General features: G+C 32.0%; 1 long non-coding RNA gene across 1 annotated transcript in view; it reads left to right on the top strand.

Annotated features, from left to right (window-relative positions):
- The first annotated feature begins 689 nt into the window (after positions 1-689).
- Positions 690-14,684, top strand: part of LOC106868049 (uncharacterized) — a 40,137-nt gene continuing 26,142 nt past the window's right edge. The window contains exon 1 of the long non-coding RNA XR_008264823.2: positions 690-763. This is a non-coding gene — a long non-coding RNA (uncharacterized LOC106868049). The remainder of the gene's footprint in view (positions 764-14,684) is intronic.

The following is a 14,684-nucleotide window of genomic DNA, read 5'->3' as shown; positions in this document are numbered from 1 at the left end:
GTAGTAGTAGAAACCATTGCCGTATCACGAACGAATGCCCTAGACTTGCGCGAAAAAAAACATTACACGTTATTGCCTCTTATTTGGTTTGTTACATAACTTTTCTTCTTCGTTTATATAAAAACTACAGGATTTATTCGGTTATTAACTGTTATGTATACTATCGTACTCTGAAAACTTTTAGAATCTGAATGCGTAGAAATGCAATAATATTCAACAAAATTTAATAGCGATTCTTTTTCACGTTTTCTTTATCAAACTCTACTGTATAGTCTTTATAATAAAATATTCTTTTAAAGACAAGACAGCAAAGCATTCTCATATAGAATTAACTAATCCATATGTAATATGGAATATTTCATAACATTCATTGGGGAATAAAAAAAGAATATTGTAGACATTCAGTATCTTAGGCACAGTAAACCATTTTGTCCGAGGCTGCTGAATGGATGTTGTCTTTTGATACTTTTATTTTCAAAAATGATCTTTGACGGATATTTATATTTACCGTACGCGCGTACAATTATATTTAACACTTTCATGTACACTCAGCCGCTGCGAAAATAGTTTCAGGGAGAACATTTTCTCATAAACAATGTGTGAAAACACATAATTGGGCTATGAATGACGTCATTTGATCTTCTGGCGCATGCGCTTGTGAGTCCTTAGACTTCTTTTGTTTTTTACTACGAGTACTGATTCAATCGTTCACAGACCTGTAAGATCGGGGCGCGTGAAGCGGCGTTGAATGAAATATAGGCATGTAAATATATTCTTACATTTACATTATTCCATGACAATTTGTTTCTTTGTGACGTAATTTATTTTCTACATTAAAGTCGAGGAAAAGTCGCAGTAATCTTAGTAGCATCCTTATATTCAGTGCTTTACTGAGTTAGCTGAGTTACATTGTGAATTTTGCATTTTATTATCTCTCCTATTAGATCTGTTTTTGTATACATATAAATTCTGAGATTAGACTCACAAGAGCCGAACAAGTTTCACTGGCTGGCAGCGTGTCAATTGTAGTGCAGCTGTAAAAATGTTTGGTGATGTGCATCTTGACATAGTGTTTAAGGCATGGATGCCAGATCTGTCAAGATTTCCTCAAGATTTCTTGTGAAAGATAAGTGAAAGATTTTCGTATTTTGCAGATCGACTGCTTGCATGAAGTCTCCTATTTAGAATGTAGTTTATTATTTTGATATATTGTTTCAATGTACTACTATCACGTACAAGATCAAGGGTGAAAAAAAAATTTTAAAGCTCATTCGATTTACTGCTGATAACAGTGACACAGATTTTAGGGTGCGATATGTGAAATCCTTCAATGTAGATTCCAATCTATTCATGTGAAAACCACTGCAATTTAAGAATGATAAAATTCTTATATTCCTGATCTTTCCCTAAGCGAACTATTTAGATATTTATATGTTCTCTGACATTTCACAAATACATCGTCACTACGTCAAAATTTCCTTTAGCACAAATAAATAACTTCTTTCTTATACAAGATTCACAAATCCGAGCAGTTCGAATAATGATTATTGTTATTATCATATTCAACAGAAGTGCATTTAAAATTTTGAAAGCCCTTCCTATACAAAAAACTAATTATATATTTTATTTAATAAAGTATAGCGACACATTTTATAGCAGGGCGATGTATGCTTCAAATTAAGTTTATATGTACTTCACTGTTTACTATAAAACTGGATGTGGAAATGTATGTTTGTTAATGAGAGAACAGGACGAAAAATGTCGACAGTATCAAAAAAGATAGTTAGTATGCAACGCAGCTGACATGAAAGATTGTAAAGCGTATCTAACGACAGAGAAGGAAGAGGGAGACGAACTGAGTAAATCAAACAGATATCGCCCTTGTTCACACTGTAAACGATACCATTAATACCAGTCAAGTACTGCAGTTGATAAAAACAACAACTCACCTCCCTAAACGCATGTCCTGTACCAATGTTAAAATTAATAGTAGCGGTATAACATCAGCGGAGATCCAGAAATTAGCATGTTCCATGGACCAGCACCTTTTCCAACTTATTTCATACAAACGCTCATATAACCCTTACTAACCAGCTCACCTATTAATTTTGAACGCTGTTTATTTATTTATTGCTATTTCTTCCATGTTTATAACTATGAGCTCATTTTAGTGTATACATGAAACAATTAAATTGGTATTTTCTTGTTTACACCTCGCTAATAACTTGAAACAGTGACAGTTTACGTAAATTTGGTAAATGGCCGTAGTATTGGTAAAATTAGTAAATGTGTTGTTTTACAGAACTTCACGTTGTTTGCACAACACCTGCATACAACTGTTGACAGCATTCTTGGAAAATCTCGAATTCTAATGAATAGTTTTTAAATAAAATGTTTAAAATGTTACTTCATTAATAATTTGAAACGCAGTGTATATATACAAACATCCATATTCACATTGCTTATACAGTTTCCCCTGAAGATCACAATAACGTGAAACACAAGTCAGATACTAATTTACAGCATCACTTTTAAAAAGGAAACCCTATCGTCCACATGTACAGAGCGCTCTTTTCTTATTCGTTCGGCATAAAGCAATGTAAGAATATACACATATACATATACATATGCATTTTATATATATTTATATATGCATATATGTGTATGCCCGTGTGTGTATATGTATGCATGTTATACACAATGAGGCACATATACATATATATTCTATATACATACATATATACGTATATGTCTGTATAGCTACACACATATTTGTATAAATACATACAGACACAAACACACACACACACATATGTATATATATATGTATATGTATATATGTATGCATATACATATACATATATATACACACATATATATTTATATATTTACATATTTACATATATTAATATATATATATATATATGCATACGTATATATGTGTATGCATATATATACATAAATATATATATACATATATATATATATATATATATATATATATATATATATATATATATATATATATATATATATATATATATGTATATATATATATATATATATGTATATATATATATATATATATATATATATATATATATATATATATATATATATATATATATATATATATATATATATATATATATACATTGTGTATTATATACGCATTATGTAAATCCAAATTAATATGGAACATATTACACTACTTGCAGTTTATGCTTGAATGGTTTCGATTAAAGTAAAGCATTAATCACTGCAGCAATTATGGCTTCTTCATGCAGTCCTATTTGCACACGCATAATTGTATGTATTCGTGCACAAATGCAAAAACATTTTTAACCATGTATAAGACACTCACATGCATATACCTACACACACACTCATATATACATATATCTAAGTGTGTGTGGAATTGTATATGTGTACGTACACATGTTTGTGTGTTTGCGTGCGTGTATGCACGCATGTGTGTGTCTGTGTGTGTATCTGTATGTACGTGTATTTTATATTTGGAGACTGGAATAAATATATAGAACGCCACGTTTTTTCTTTCTTTATTCACATGCTTCATTCCGCTAAGTAATTATAGCTTAATGTAATTACAGTTGAATTTCTCCAGGCATTTTTTATGGATCTTCAACTAGATATTATCGTGTCAAAAACGGCTCACTAGTTTGGCAGATATATTTGAAAATATTTCTAAATTTCTAAATTTTTGGAGTATAGTAAAAGAAAATACTACAACTGACAAGACTACATAACTTTATTTGGCCCACAATAAGCCAAAAAAAAAATTAATAACACAGAAAAAAAGCCACACACAGCTTTCCATTTTTTGTATATAGTCGTTTCAGTAAAGTTTTCAATTTATTAACTGGTAAAACTGTGAAGAAACTTTCCGAAGTAAGTTATAACTCAATGCACGTGCAGTCTCAGTATATCCTTCAGGGCTTTTTTCTGATTGAGTGATGGATCGTGATGACTTTGGCTTGGAGGTCATTGTAATATTTTGGCTGCATTAAAGCGGTTAGCTGTTAGAAACGTTAGCAAGACGGGCGAAATGCTTAGCGGTAATTCGTCTGCCGTTACGTTCTGAGTTCAAATTCTGCCGAGGTCAACTTTGCCTTTCACCCTTTCGGGGTCGATAAATTAAGTACCAGTTGCGTACTGGGGTCGATCTAATCGACTGGCACCCTCCCACAAAACTTCGGGCCTTGTGCCTATGCTTTGTAATATTGAAATGTGCGCAGAAAATATAGAAAAGTTACACTGAATCAAACAGAACGAAGCTGTTGATAAAATAGGTAACAGTGAGGTCGAAGTATTCGATTAAGGCCCCAACCCCCAAAATTGCAGACCTTAGTGATCCTAATAGAAAGGATAATGATAATAATAATAATGATGATAATGATAATAATAATAATAATAATAATAATAATAATAATAATAATCATTATTATTATTATTATTATTATTATTATCATTATTATTATTATTCCTTCGTAAGACAGTGCAGGTAAAGATGTACCGGAGTTTTTAGACATCTGTCAAGTCACAACAAGGATCTCAGGCAGATAATACTTTCCTGAAGATGTGCGCTGTGCCCAATAAGACTGCCTTTTGCAAGACGTCAGTCTTACATGGAATTTCCAGTTGCCTTAAAAAGATTTGAAGTTTCAATGGAATTGAGCCCAACGCTCCGATCACTTTTACATTACCCTATCGCATTCCATACAGTCTTACCATTTCCACTTTCAATTCGGAGTACTTGGTGATTTTTTCAACCTCTTTACTCGCCACAGTCATGTTATTTGGTATGACTACGTTAATGATTTGACAATATTTGTCTCTCTTATTCAATATGACGACATCCGGCCGACGGTGTTCGATTACATGATCTGTCTGAAAATATTATTATTATTATTATTATTATTATTATTATTATTATTTGAAGGCGGTGGCAAAATGGTTAGCGCGCCGCGCAAAATGCTTAGCGGTATTCCGTCTGATTTTATGTGCTGAGTTAAAATGCAACCGGCTTGACTTTGCATTTCATCCTTTTAAGGGTCGATAAAGTAAGTAACAGTTGAACATTGAGGTCAATTTATTCGACTTAGGCCCTTCCCGAAACCTGCTGGCCTTGTGCCAAAATTTAAAATCAATAAGAATATATGAACTGTTCCCACTATCCCTGCCTAATAACATCTGTTGTCAACACACCCAACAACGACACAACCTTCAAAATACTACTCATATAACTCCTTTCGACGCATCTCTCGACTCAGCACCTCATCTTCTCTCAATCCCTTGGTCACTCATCGGCCCCCCCTCCCTGCTCTGACTATCCTATCTCTTCTTGCCCATCTTCTACTTTAACATTTCCCTCTCCCTTGAACCACTTACATCCGCCTTCTACCTACTTTTCTTTGCCTTCCTCTTCACTCATTCTAACTTTAAATGCTCTCAAATTATGATCTGAATAGCTAGATGCCAAAACCTCCACACTGAAGACGGACGCTCACTTTACAGTAATGTTTATTTTGCATCCACTACTAGTTGCATATGCTTGAATTTTTCACACTCTATCTGCCAACATTACAACTATTACATAATTCCGAGCCCGCAGAAATAGTTCTTGGACCTCAAGCATCAAGCTTACCTCATTAGTTTTCTATGCTCTTTGTACTCTATGTAAATTTGTTCTATAGATATATAAAAATCAGTTGCTTATACACATATTTTAGCTTTTATCGTTTACCTTTTTTAGTAAGCCTAGTACTTATTCTATCGGTATCTTTTGCCGAACCGTAAATTACAAGAACGTAAACACACAAACATTGATTGTCAACCAATCATGGGGAACGAACATAGATACAAACATACACACACAAACACACACATATATACACATACACATACATACACACAAATGGAGAGAGGGGGAGGGGAGAGAGAAGAAAGAAGTTGAAAATGGACTGGGATTAGTTGAGATTTTTTATTTAAACAATGTTAAAAAATTAACCGATTTCACAGATTTCTCTGATTTTCAAAAGTTGAGATAGAAAGTTCCACGTCTTTCTGTCTTAACTTTTGAAAATAAGAGAAACTCGTGAAATTTCTTAAGTCCCTGAAAAAAATTTTTATATAAAACATCTAAATGAATCCCAGTGCTTTTCAACTTCTTTTACCAATATTTCTACCCGTGCAGAATAAAATAACCTTGTTTCCTTATATATATAACGGGCTTCTTTCAGGTTCCGTCTGCCAAATAGATTCGCAAGGTTTTGGTCGGCCCGAGGCTAAAGTAGAAGACACTTGCCCAAAATGCCACGCAGTGGGACTGACCCCAAAACCAGGTGCTTGGAAAGCAAGCTTCTTACCACCCTGCGACGCTTGTGCCTATGTTGATCCTTTGTTTAATGTTCATCTGAATATTTTCAGTTTTGTTTCTCTCAATACATCTCTATGTATATTTACATGTATGTATGTATGTATGTATCAATCCCATGTGTGTTTATTTGCGTCATTATCTCATATCAGCTCACCTGGATTCATTTTATATCCACTCTTTACCTCAAGGACTTAGTCCTCGATAAGATTCCGGTATGTAATTTGAAATCATTTGCACACTGCAACATGTTTCTATATTGAGCGACTTTAGCCCTCAGCTGTCGACTATATATATATATATGGGAGAATATACAAATAATAACAACAGACGAGGACAGGTGGTGTAAATAACAAAAATATATATTAGTATGACGCTCGGGAATACGGAAAGTCTTTGACGTTTCGAGCTACGCTCTTCAACAGAAAGAATACGGAGACAAGGAGAAAAACACGGAGAAAAAAAATTGAATAGTGTTCAGTCAACGGTCAATCATATATATATATATATATATATATATATATATATATATATATATATATATATATAAATGTGTGTGTTTCTCAGTGTGCATGCAGATCCTACAGTTTTTCATTGGAGACATTAACCTAAGGAATGGTTGATATGATAAGGAATTGGAAATGGCACTAAAGATTCGTTTGAAAGAAAGCAAGGATGAAAACATTTTGAGTGAGAAACCAAATGGTAAACAATATATTCTGGATATCCTGTGAGAGAAGAGCCTTATGATGAGGTCGTTGTTATGAAAGCGCAAGTCACGTGTAACGGTCAACGCGTTAGCGAACACTGTTTCTGGTTTTCACTTAGAAAGTATTTTTCTTCAGGAGCGTGCAAAATGGATATGAAAGAAATGAGCATACATGTTTTATATATATATATATATATATATATATATATATATAGTAGACAGTATACGTATAGTATTGATACGAGAAAACTTTCAACTCAGACCAAATAATATTTCTCAAGTCTGATCCAAAATAAGTGTATTGAAGACTCGTTGCAATAGTTGTTTTGTTAGGTGAGTTCGATGTTGGTAAATAAGTATAATCCGTTCATATCTGCTATGTATCACCCGATTAGTAAATCCAGCTTCTTACGTATTTTATTGTTTAATACGCGAAATTTGAAAGCAATCAAAATCTTCTTTTTTTACACTTCATGTAACACATGGAGATTTTATAAAGAAATAACAAAATCAAAATTTTGAGAAGTATTTTATGAATTTGACATATCTTTTATAAAGCCATCAAGTTTTCGATGCTTCCCTGTACATTGCGAGAATGACGTTTAATTATTTCAAATAGTAGTGATAGTTCCTTACTGTTTTTCGTATTTTAATTTGTTTTTTCATGTTTTTGACCGAGAAAATTGTTGGAAGATAATAAAAGATATGTTTCCTTTTCGATATTTCTTGCCAACCTGCATAATCCAATAAGCTGGACGTTTGCCATCTTTTTTTTTTCAGAACTAACACCAATTTGGCCATCTATCTGATAAAATGTCAAACGATTGTTGTTTTTATTGTTTGTTTGTTTGTTTATTCAATTTATTATTCACTTTTGTAGAATATTTCTTTCTTTATCTTTTTTCTTTTTTCCTTTTTCGCAGCATATTTGTATTCAGGATTGCTCTTTTCAGTAAGACAGTTATAGCTATTAGATTGTATTTAACATGGTATATATAATCGACCAAATCCATCCCCTCAAAATCGCTGGCCATGTGCCATCATCGTCGTCGTCGTCGCCATCACCATCATCATCATCATCATCATCATCATCATCTTCATCGTTGTCATCGACGTCGTTGATTCTGCTGTTGTTATTATTATTATCATTCTTTTTATTATTATTATGATTGTTTTTATTGCTTTGTCATTATTATATTTATTATTATTATCATTAATTGTTCAGAAACGAAGGCGCAGGTATGGCTGTGTGGTAAGAAAGTCCATATATATATAATGTAATTGCTCCATCTTCACAGATGACTGCCGGCTCCTTATGTTATCTTGTTATCAATAGCAATACTTTCCATCCATAATCTCTCAGATGAGTATTCAGTCTTACAGCTTCCTAACTGGGTGCTTCAAATCGGTGAGGTCTGTGCACGTCACCACTCTTGCATTTCCATGGACTTTCAGTAGAGGAATAACATGATATTCAGGATTAATTTGGACCTTAACATGTCAATTTTCGAACCATGAGAAAAGGGTAGGGAGATTACAAGTAAATTTAACGTCTGGCGGGAAATGATCTTCCAGCAGATGTGTACGATCGTATGCGCCAGCAATCATCAATACCTTCTATTACTGATGTCTACGTAACTTGATAATAACCTTATAAGTATACTTACACACATACATGCACACCACACACATACAGCCCACGACACACACAAACACAGACCCATATATATATATATATATACACCCCTATATATATATATATATATATATATATATATATATATATATATATATATATATATATATATATATATATATATATATATATATATATATATGTGTATGTATGTATGTATGTATGCATGTATGCATGTACGTATGTGTTTATGTATGCACGTACATAGGCCTTTGTAGTAAGAGAGCAAAAGTTACATCGGAGCCGTGGAAAGAAATCTAGATATAACAACCATCTTTCGAATTTTAGGTACCGTAATAAGAGTCATTCAACAACACTTTCGATTTTAATCTGGAGACTTAATGATGAAGTGACCAGTTTCGACATCAAGTGGAAAATCCTCTTCAAAACCAGATCATATATTATTTTTAGTTATTTATGCGCCCATTTAAAGCCTAACCAGGCTCATGGGCCCGGTTTCCCGGTTTCTATGGCGTATGTGTTCCCCCCCCCCCCAGCTGGACGGGACGCCAGTCCATCGCAGCGTTACTCAAGAAATAGGAAGAAAGAGTGAGAGAAAGTTGGGGTGAAAGAGTACAACAGGGGTCGCCACCACCTTGTGGAGCTTTTAGGTGTTTTCGCTCAATAAACACACACAACGCCTTGTCTGGGAATCGAAACCACGACCCTCCGACCGCGAGTCCGCTCCCCTAACCACTGGTTCATTGCGCCTCCACAGATCATATATTAACGGGTCCCAAAAACTTCAGTATGTTCTCTTGAAAACCTATCTTGTAAAAACCTTGCAAACCACAAACGAATGTATAAATTCCAGGAACGAGATTTTTCTTTCGTTTTTTTTTTTTTTTGTATGTCCACATTCCAAGAAACAGATCCTGTTGCAGTTTAAAAGCAGACCACTTGACACTTAGTAAACCATTAACATCTTGTTTATGTATACTTGACATCGAATTATTGTAATATTGGTTATCACCCTTGTGTTTTCTTTCTTTACAAGCATTTCGTGTTTAAGCATTATCTAACCAAAAGACAACTGACACACGGTCTTATTCTCAACTTGATAAATGACGAAAAAAATTATTGTTTCGTCCAGGAAATCCTGGGTAGCTGTATTTAGCAAGATTTATGGATTTTTATTATAACATTATTTTTACTCCTTTAGCTGATCGTGTGATTTTCTACTTGTTGAAGCGTCATATATATATGTATATATATGTATATATATATATATATATATATATATATATATATATATATATATATATATATATATATATATATATATATATATATATATATATATATATATATATATATATATATATATATATATATATATATATGTATGTATGTATGTATGTATATAAATATATACGAGTATATATAAAGGAGGCTACTAGGTGGACTGCTAATGTGCTAGTATATATATATATATATATATATATATATATATAAAGGATGAAAGGCCTTCCCCAGTCATAGGCTCATGTGGCCTGTTTCTTGGATTCTCTGACGTATATATCCCCACATATGCACAAACACGCATAAGCACACTGGATGTCACACTGCTCCGTCTCAAGATTACTCATTTTGACCAGGTGAGTGGACTGGAGTAAGGTAAAATTAAGTGTTTTGCTCAAAAAAACAACGCATCACCCGGTTCAGGAATCGAAACCATAGACTTACGTTCATGAGAGGAATACACTACGTCACACGCCTCCACACGTATACATACATACATACATACATACATACATACATAGACACACACAACTTACATACATCCATACATACATCAATTCATACGCACATACATACATACATACACACATTCATTCATACGCATATACATACATACATACATGCATACATACACACATTCATTCACACGCACATACATACATACACACATACATGCTTACACACATTCATTCATACGCACATACATACATGCATACATACATACATACATACATACATGCATACATACACACATTCATTCACACGCACATACATACATACACACATACATGCTTACACACATTCATTCATACGCACATACATACACACATACATACATAGATACACCATACATACTTACACACATTCATTCATACATACATACATACATACATACATACATACATACAAACATACATGTATACACACTACTACGAACGCGTCCCCTTTTTCGATATTGTATTTTATTCACAACATATTATTTACGTCTTTATCTGTAGTAGACCTAGTGTCTATCATTATAAGAATGTCATATTCAGGTATGGGCAATCTATTGTTGTTATAAATATCTAAACGATAATTAGTGCGACTGTACTACAACTACGTGTATTTGTAAGGTAATTAGAAGTTTAAATTTGTATTATATTTTAAATTATACAGTAAACTAAAGAGTGAAACAGTCGTGCAGACTCTGTCAGGATTGTGACGTCTAAGTTTTTATCTATATTTTATTCAACTTGAAATTTTTTTATGTTGAACGAAATTGAAACAGTAGAAGTGCGCCGTTCCGATGAAAAGGGTATAAAGATATATATATATATATATATATATATATATATATATATATATATATATATATATATATATATACCCTTTCCATCGGAATAACAATGTATATATATATATGTATATATATATATGTATATATATATATATATATATATATATATATATATATATATATATATATATATATATATATATATATATATATATATATATATATATATATATATATATGCATATAATACTTATTTTTTATATAATATATAAATATATATGCATATAACATATAATTTTTCTGAATCTTCAGATTTTTCAATATGCTAGGCCACTGGCTTTAAATTCATATTAATCAAATTAATATTCAGTTTTTCACCATTGTATATATATATAGATAGATAGATAGATAGATAGATAGATAGATAGATAGATAGATAGATAGATAGATAGATAGATAGATGATATGTATGTATGTATGTCCCACTGAGATCGTATAGAGAGTGCTGCCCAAGGGTGGAATACCGCTAGAATATATATATATATATATATATATATATATATATATTTATATATACATATATAGCATTCTGTTTTGGAACAGTGGATCATGAATCACACAGTAAATAACATACCATGTAAATACTGGGTTGAAAATCTTCCTACGAACTTCGCTATACAAAGGGGGTTTCTAACCCAGTATTTACATGCCATCATTATTTCTTCGAGTGTTTCGTGATCGACTGTTTCCAAGATAAATTATTTCACGTTCTTTGGAAAGTGTATAAAAATTCTTATGACGTCACAATATATATATATATATATATATATATATATATATATATATATATATATATATATATATATATATATATATATATATATATATATATATATATATATATATATATATATATATATATATATATATATACAGAGAGAGAAAGAGAGAGAGAGAGGCAGACAGATATATACACATACATATACGCTCGGGCGCACACACATGCACACGTACACACACGTATATATATGCGGTTATATATGCATTTAGGTAGATAAATATGTAGGTGGGTGGGTAAGTAGTTATGCGTTTATAAATTTTCAAAATAGTCTGTTTTCTATTGATTCAATCATTTTTGTGTTATATTCTTTTGTTTTTTTCCAGAGCTTCCACCAGTACACCCCCTCATCTCACTTCATCTTAACTTACACCTGACTAGAACAGGTAGATTCGTTGTATTTACAGCTTGTTATTTTTATATTTCTGCGTGTTGCCTTGCAAACCAATGTATACCTTATTTAGGTCATATTCTATATGTGATTTCAGTTTCCTTTATACTTTTTGTTCCAAGATCGATGTTAATTTACTTTCTAAATATATATTGATTACAACTTTTAATGTAAGTGGCATCAACTGAGAAATTTATTTTTCTATGACTCCTCGACGTTGTCAAGCAAAGAAACATTTATAGATAATAGTTTCTAAATATATTCTCTTTAATTTATAGTTGCTCTACCTTTACTAAGCTTTTCTGGATCTGACGAAAGTAGCATTTATTTTTTAGGTCGTTCAATTTTTCTCAAGTGATCAATGGACCGATTGAGTAAACCTATCAGTAAATATCTATAATGATTACGAGAAACAGCTGTAAGCCACATTTACCGACTGCAATAGAAAAATATGTAATGACTATGATTTATACCGTGTCTTGTCTATATATATATATATATATATATATATATATATATATATATATATATATATACCGGAGTAAGCACATAAAATGTGCAACAAGGTGGAAAAAAGAGTACTCAAATACCAGAGGCTGAGTAATATGCTTTATTTAAAAGCAGCAGAAATATAACTCCGAGTAACAGTCTTAAATAAAGTATATATATATATATATGTGTGTGTGTGTGTGTGTGTGTGTGTGTGTGTGTGTGTGTGTGTGTGTGTGTGTGTGTGTGTGTGTGTGAGTGTGTGTGTGTGTATACATGTATGCATGTAAATATATAGATATAGATATATGTATATATATGTATGTACATATATATGTATATATATATACATATGCATATATACATGTGTGTGTGCGTGTGTGCGTGTGTGCGTGTGTGCGTGTGCGTGTGCGTGCGTGTATGTACATATAGTACAAGCACTACAGCTTCGGGATTACCTCCAGCTAATGTGTGTAATATGGACACCCTGACATACAATTCTGGTGTCAATTTCAAATTGCGTGTGGAATATAACTCGACTCCAATTAATGAAGAGATCAGTTTTGCTAATTAATAAATGAAGTCTTGCTATAATGGTTTCTTCACTGCAACTTCACAAATACATATGTCTGTGTGTGTCCGCGCATGTGTTTGTGTGGGTGTGCGTGCCAGTGTGAGCGTGTGTATACTTATATATATATATATATATATATATATATATATATATATATATATATATATATATGCATATACGTAAACATGGATGTATGGATCTATCTATGTGTGAAGGTATATATGTATGTATATATATATATATATATATATATATATATGTCTTTATGTATGTATATATACTAACATATATATACTTACATATATATACCTACATACATACATACATACATACATACAAACACACATAAATACACACATGCATATATATATATATATATATATATATATATATATATATATATATATATATATATATATATATATATATATATATATATATATACATATCGTTAGTCCGAAATAGAAGTAACTACACTCCTTCAAAAGGTAAGAACAAAACTGTTGATCGTTTCTGTGAATACATCTCGAATTTCTCATATCACACAAACAAGAACACAAGCCAAACTTCAGCAAAAAATACTGAGCTGAGTTGAACAAATTAAAAGATGATAAAACAATAACAATCAAAGAGGCTGATAAATAACTGGAAGAGACACCATGATGATTGTTTCATTCTTTGGCATTAAAGAATAGAGAGACTTAAAGAATTTGAAGCACTAATAAACGGACTTGACGTAAACATTCAATTCACGATGGAATATAGCCATCAAAAACTTCCTTTCCTCGACATCCTCATGAAGAAATCTAACAACGAAATAGAAACATATATATACTATAAGCTCACGGACTCCAAGCAATATCTACCGTTCAACGCATGCTAACCCAGACACACTAGAATGAATATCTCTTTCAGCCCAACAAAAAGGATTTGTACTATAGTTTCTAATACAAGCACCAGGGACACACGTCTACATGAACAAAATAATACCTCATCACCAGGAACAGCCCGCCGTCACTAATTGACATATACTTTCAACGTGCCCTACAACTCAACATCTACGAACTCAGAC

This window comes from Octopus bimaculoides, chromosome 9, assembly GCF_046866305.1.
Source record: "Octopus bimaculoides isolate indiv1 chromosome 9, ASM4686630v1, whole genome shotgun sequence".
Lineage (NCBI taxonomy): Eukaryota > Metazoa > Mollusca > Cephalopoda > Octopoda > Octopodidae > Octopus > Octopus bimaculoides.
Note: the sequence above shows the minus strand (reverse complement) of the source record. Positions and strands in the feature narration are given on the sequence as shown.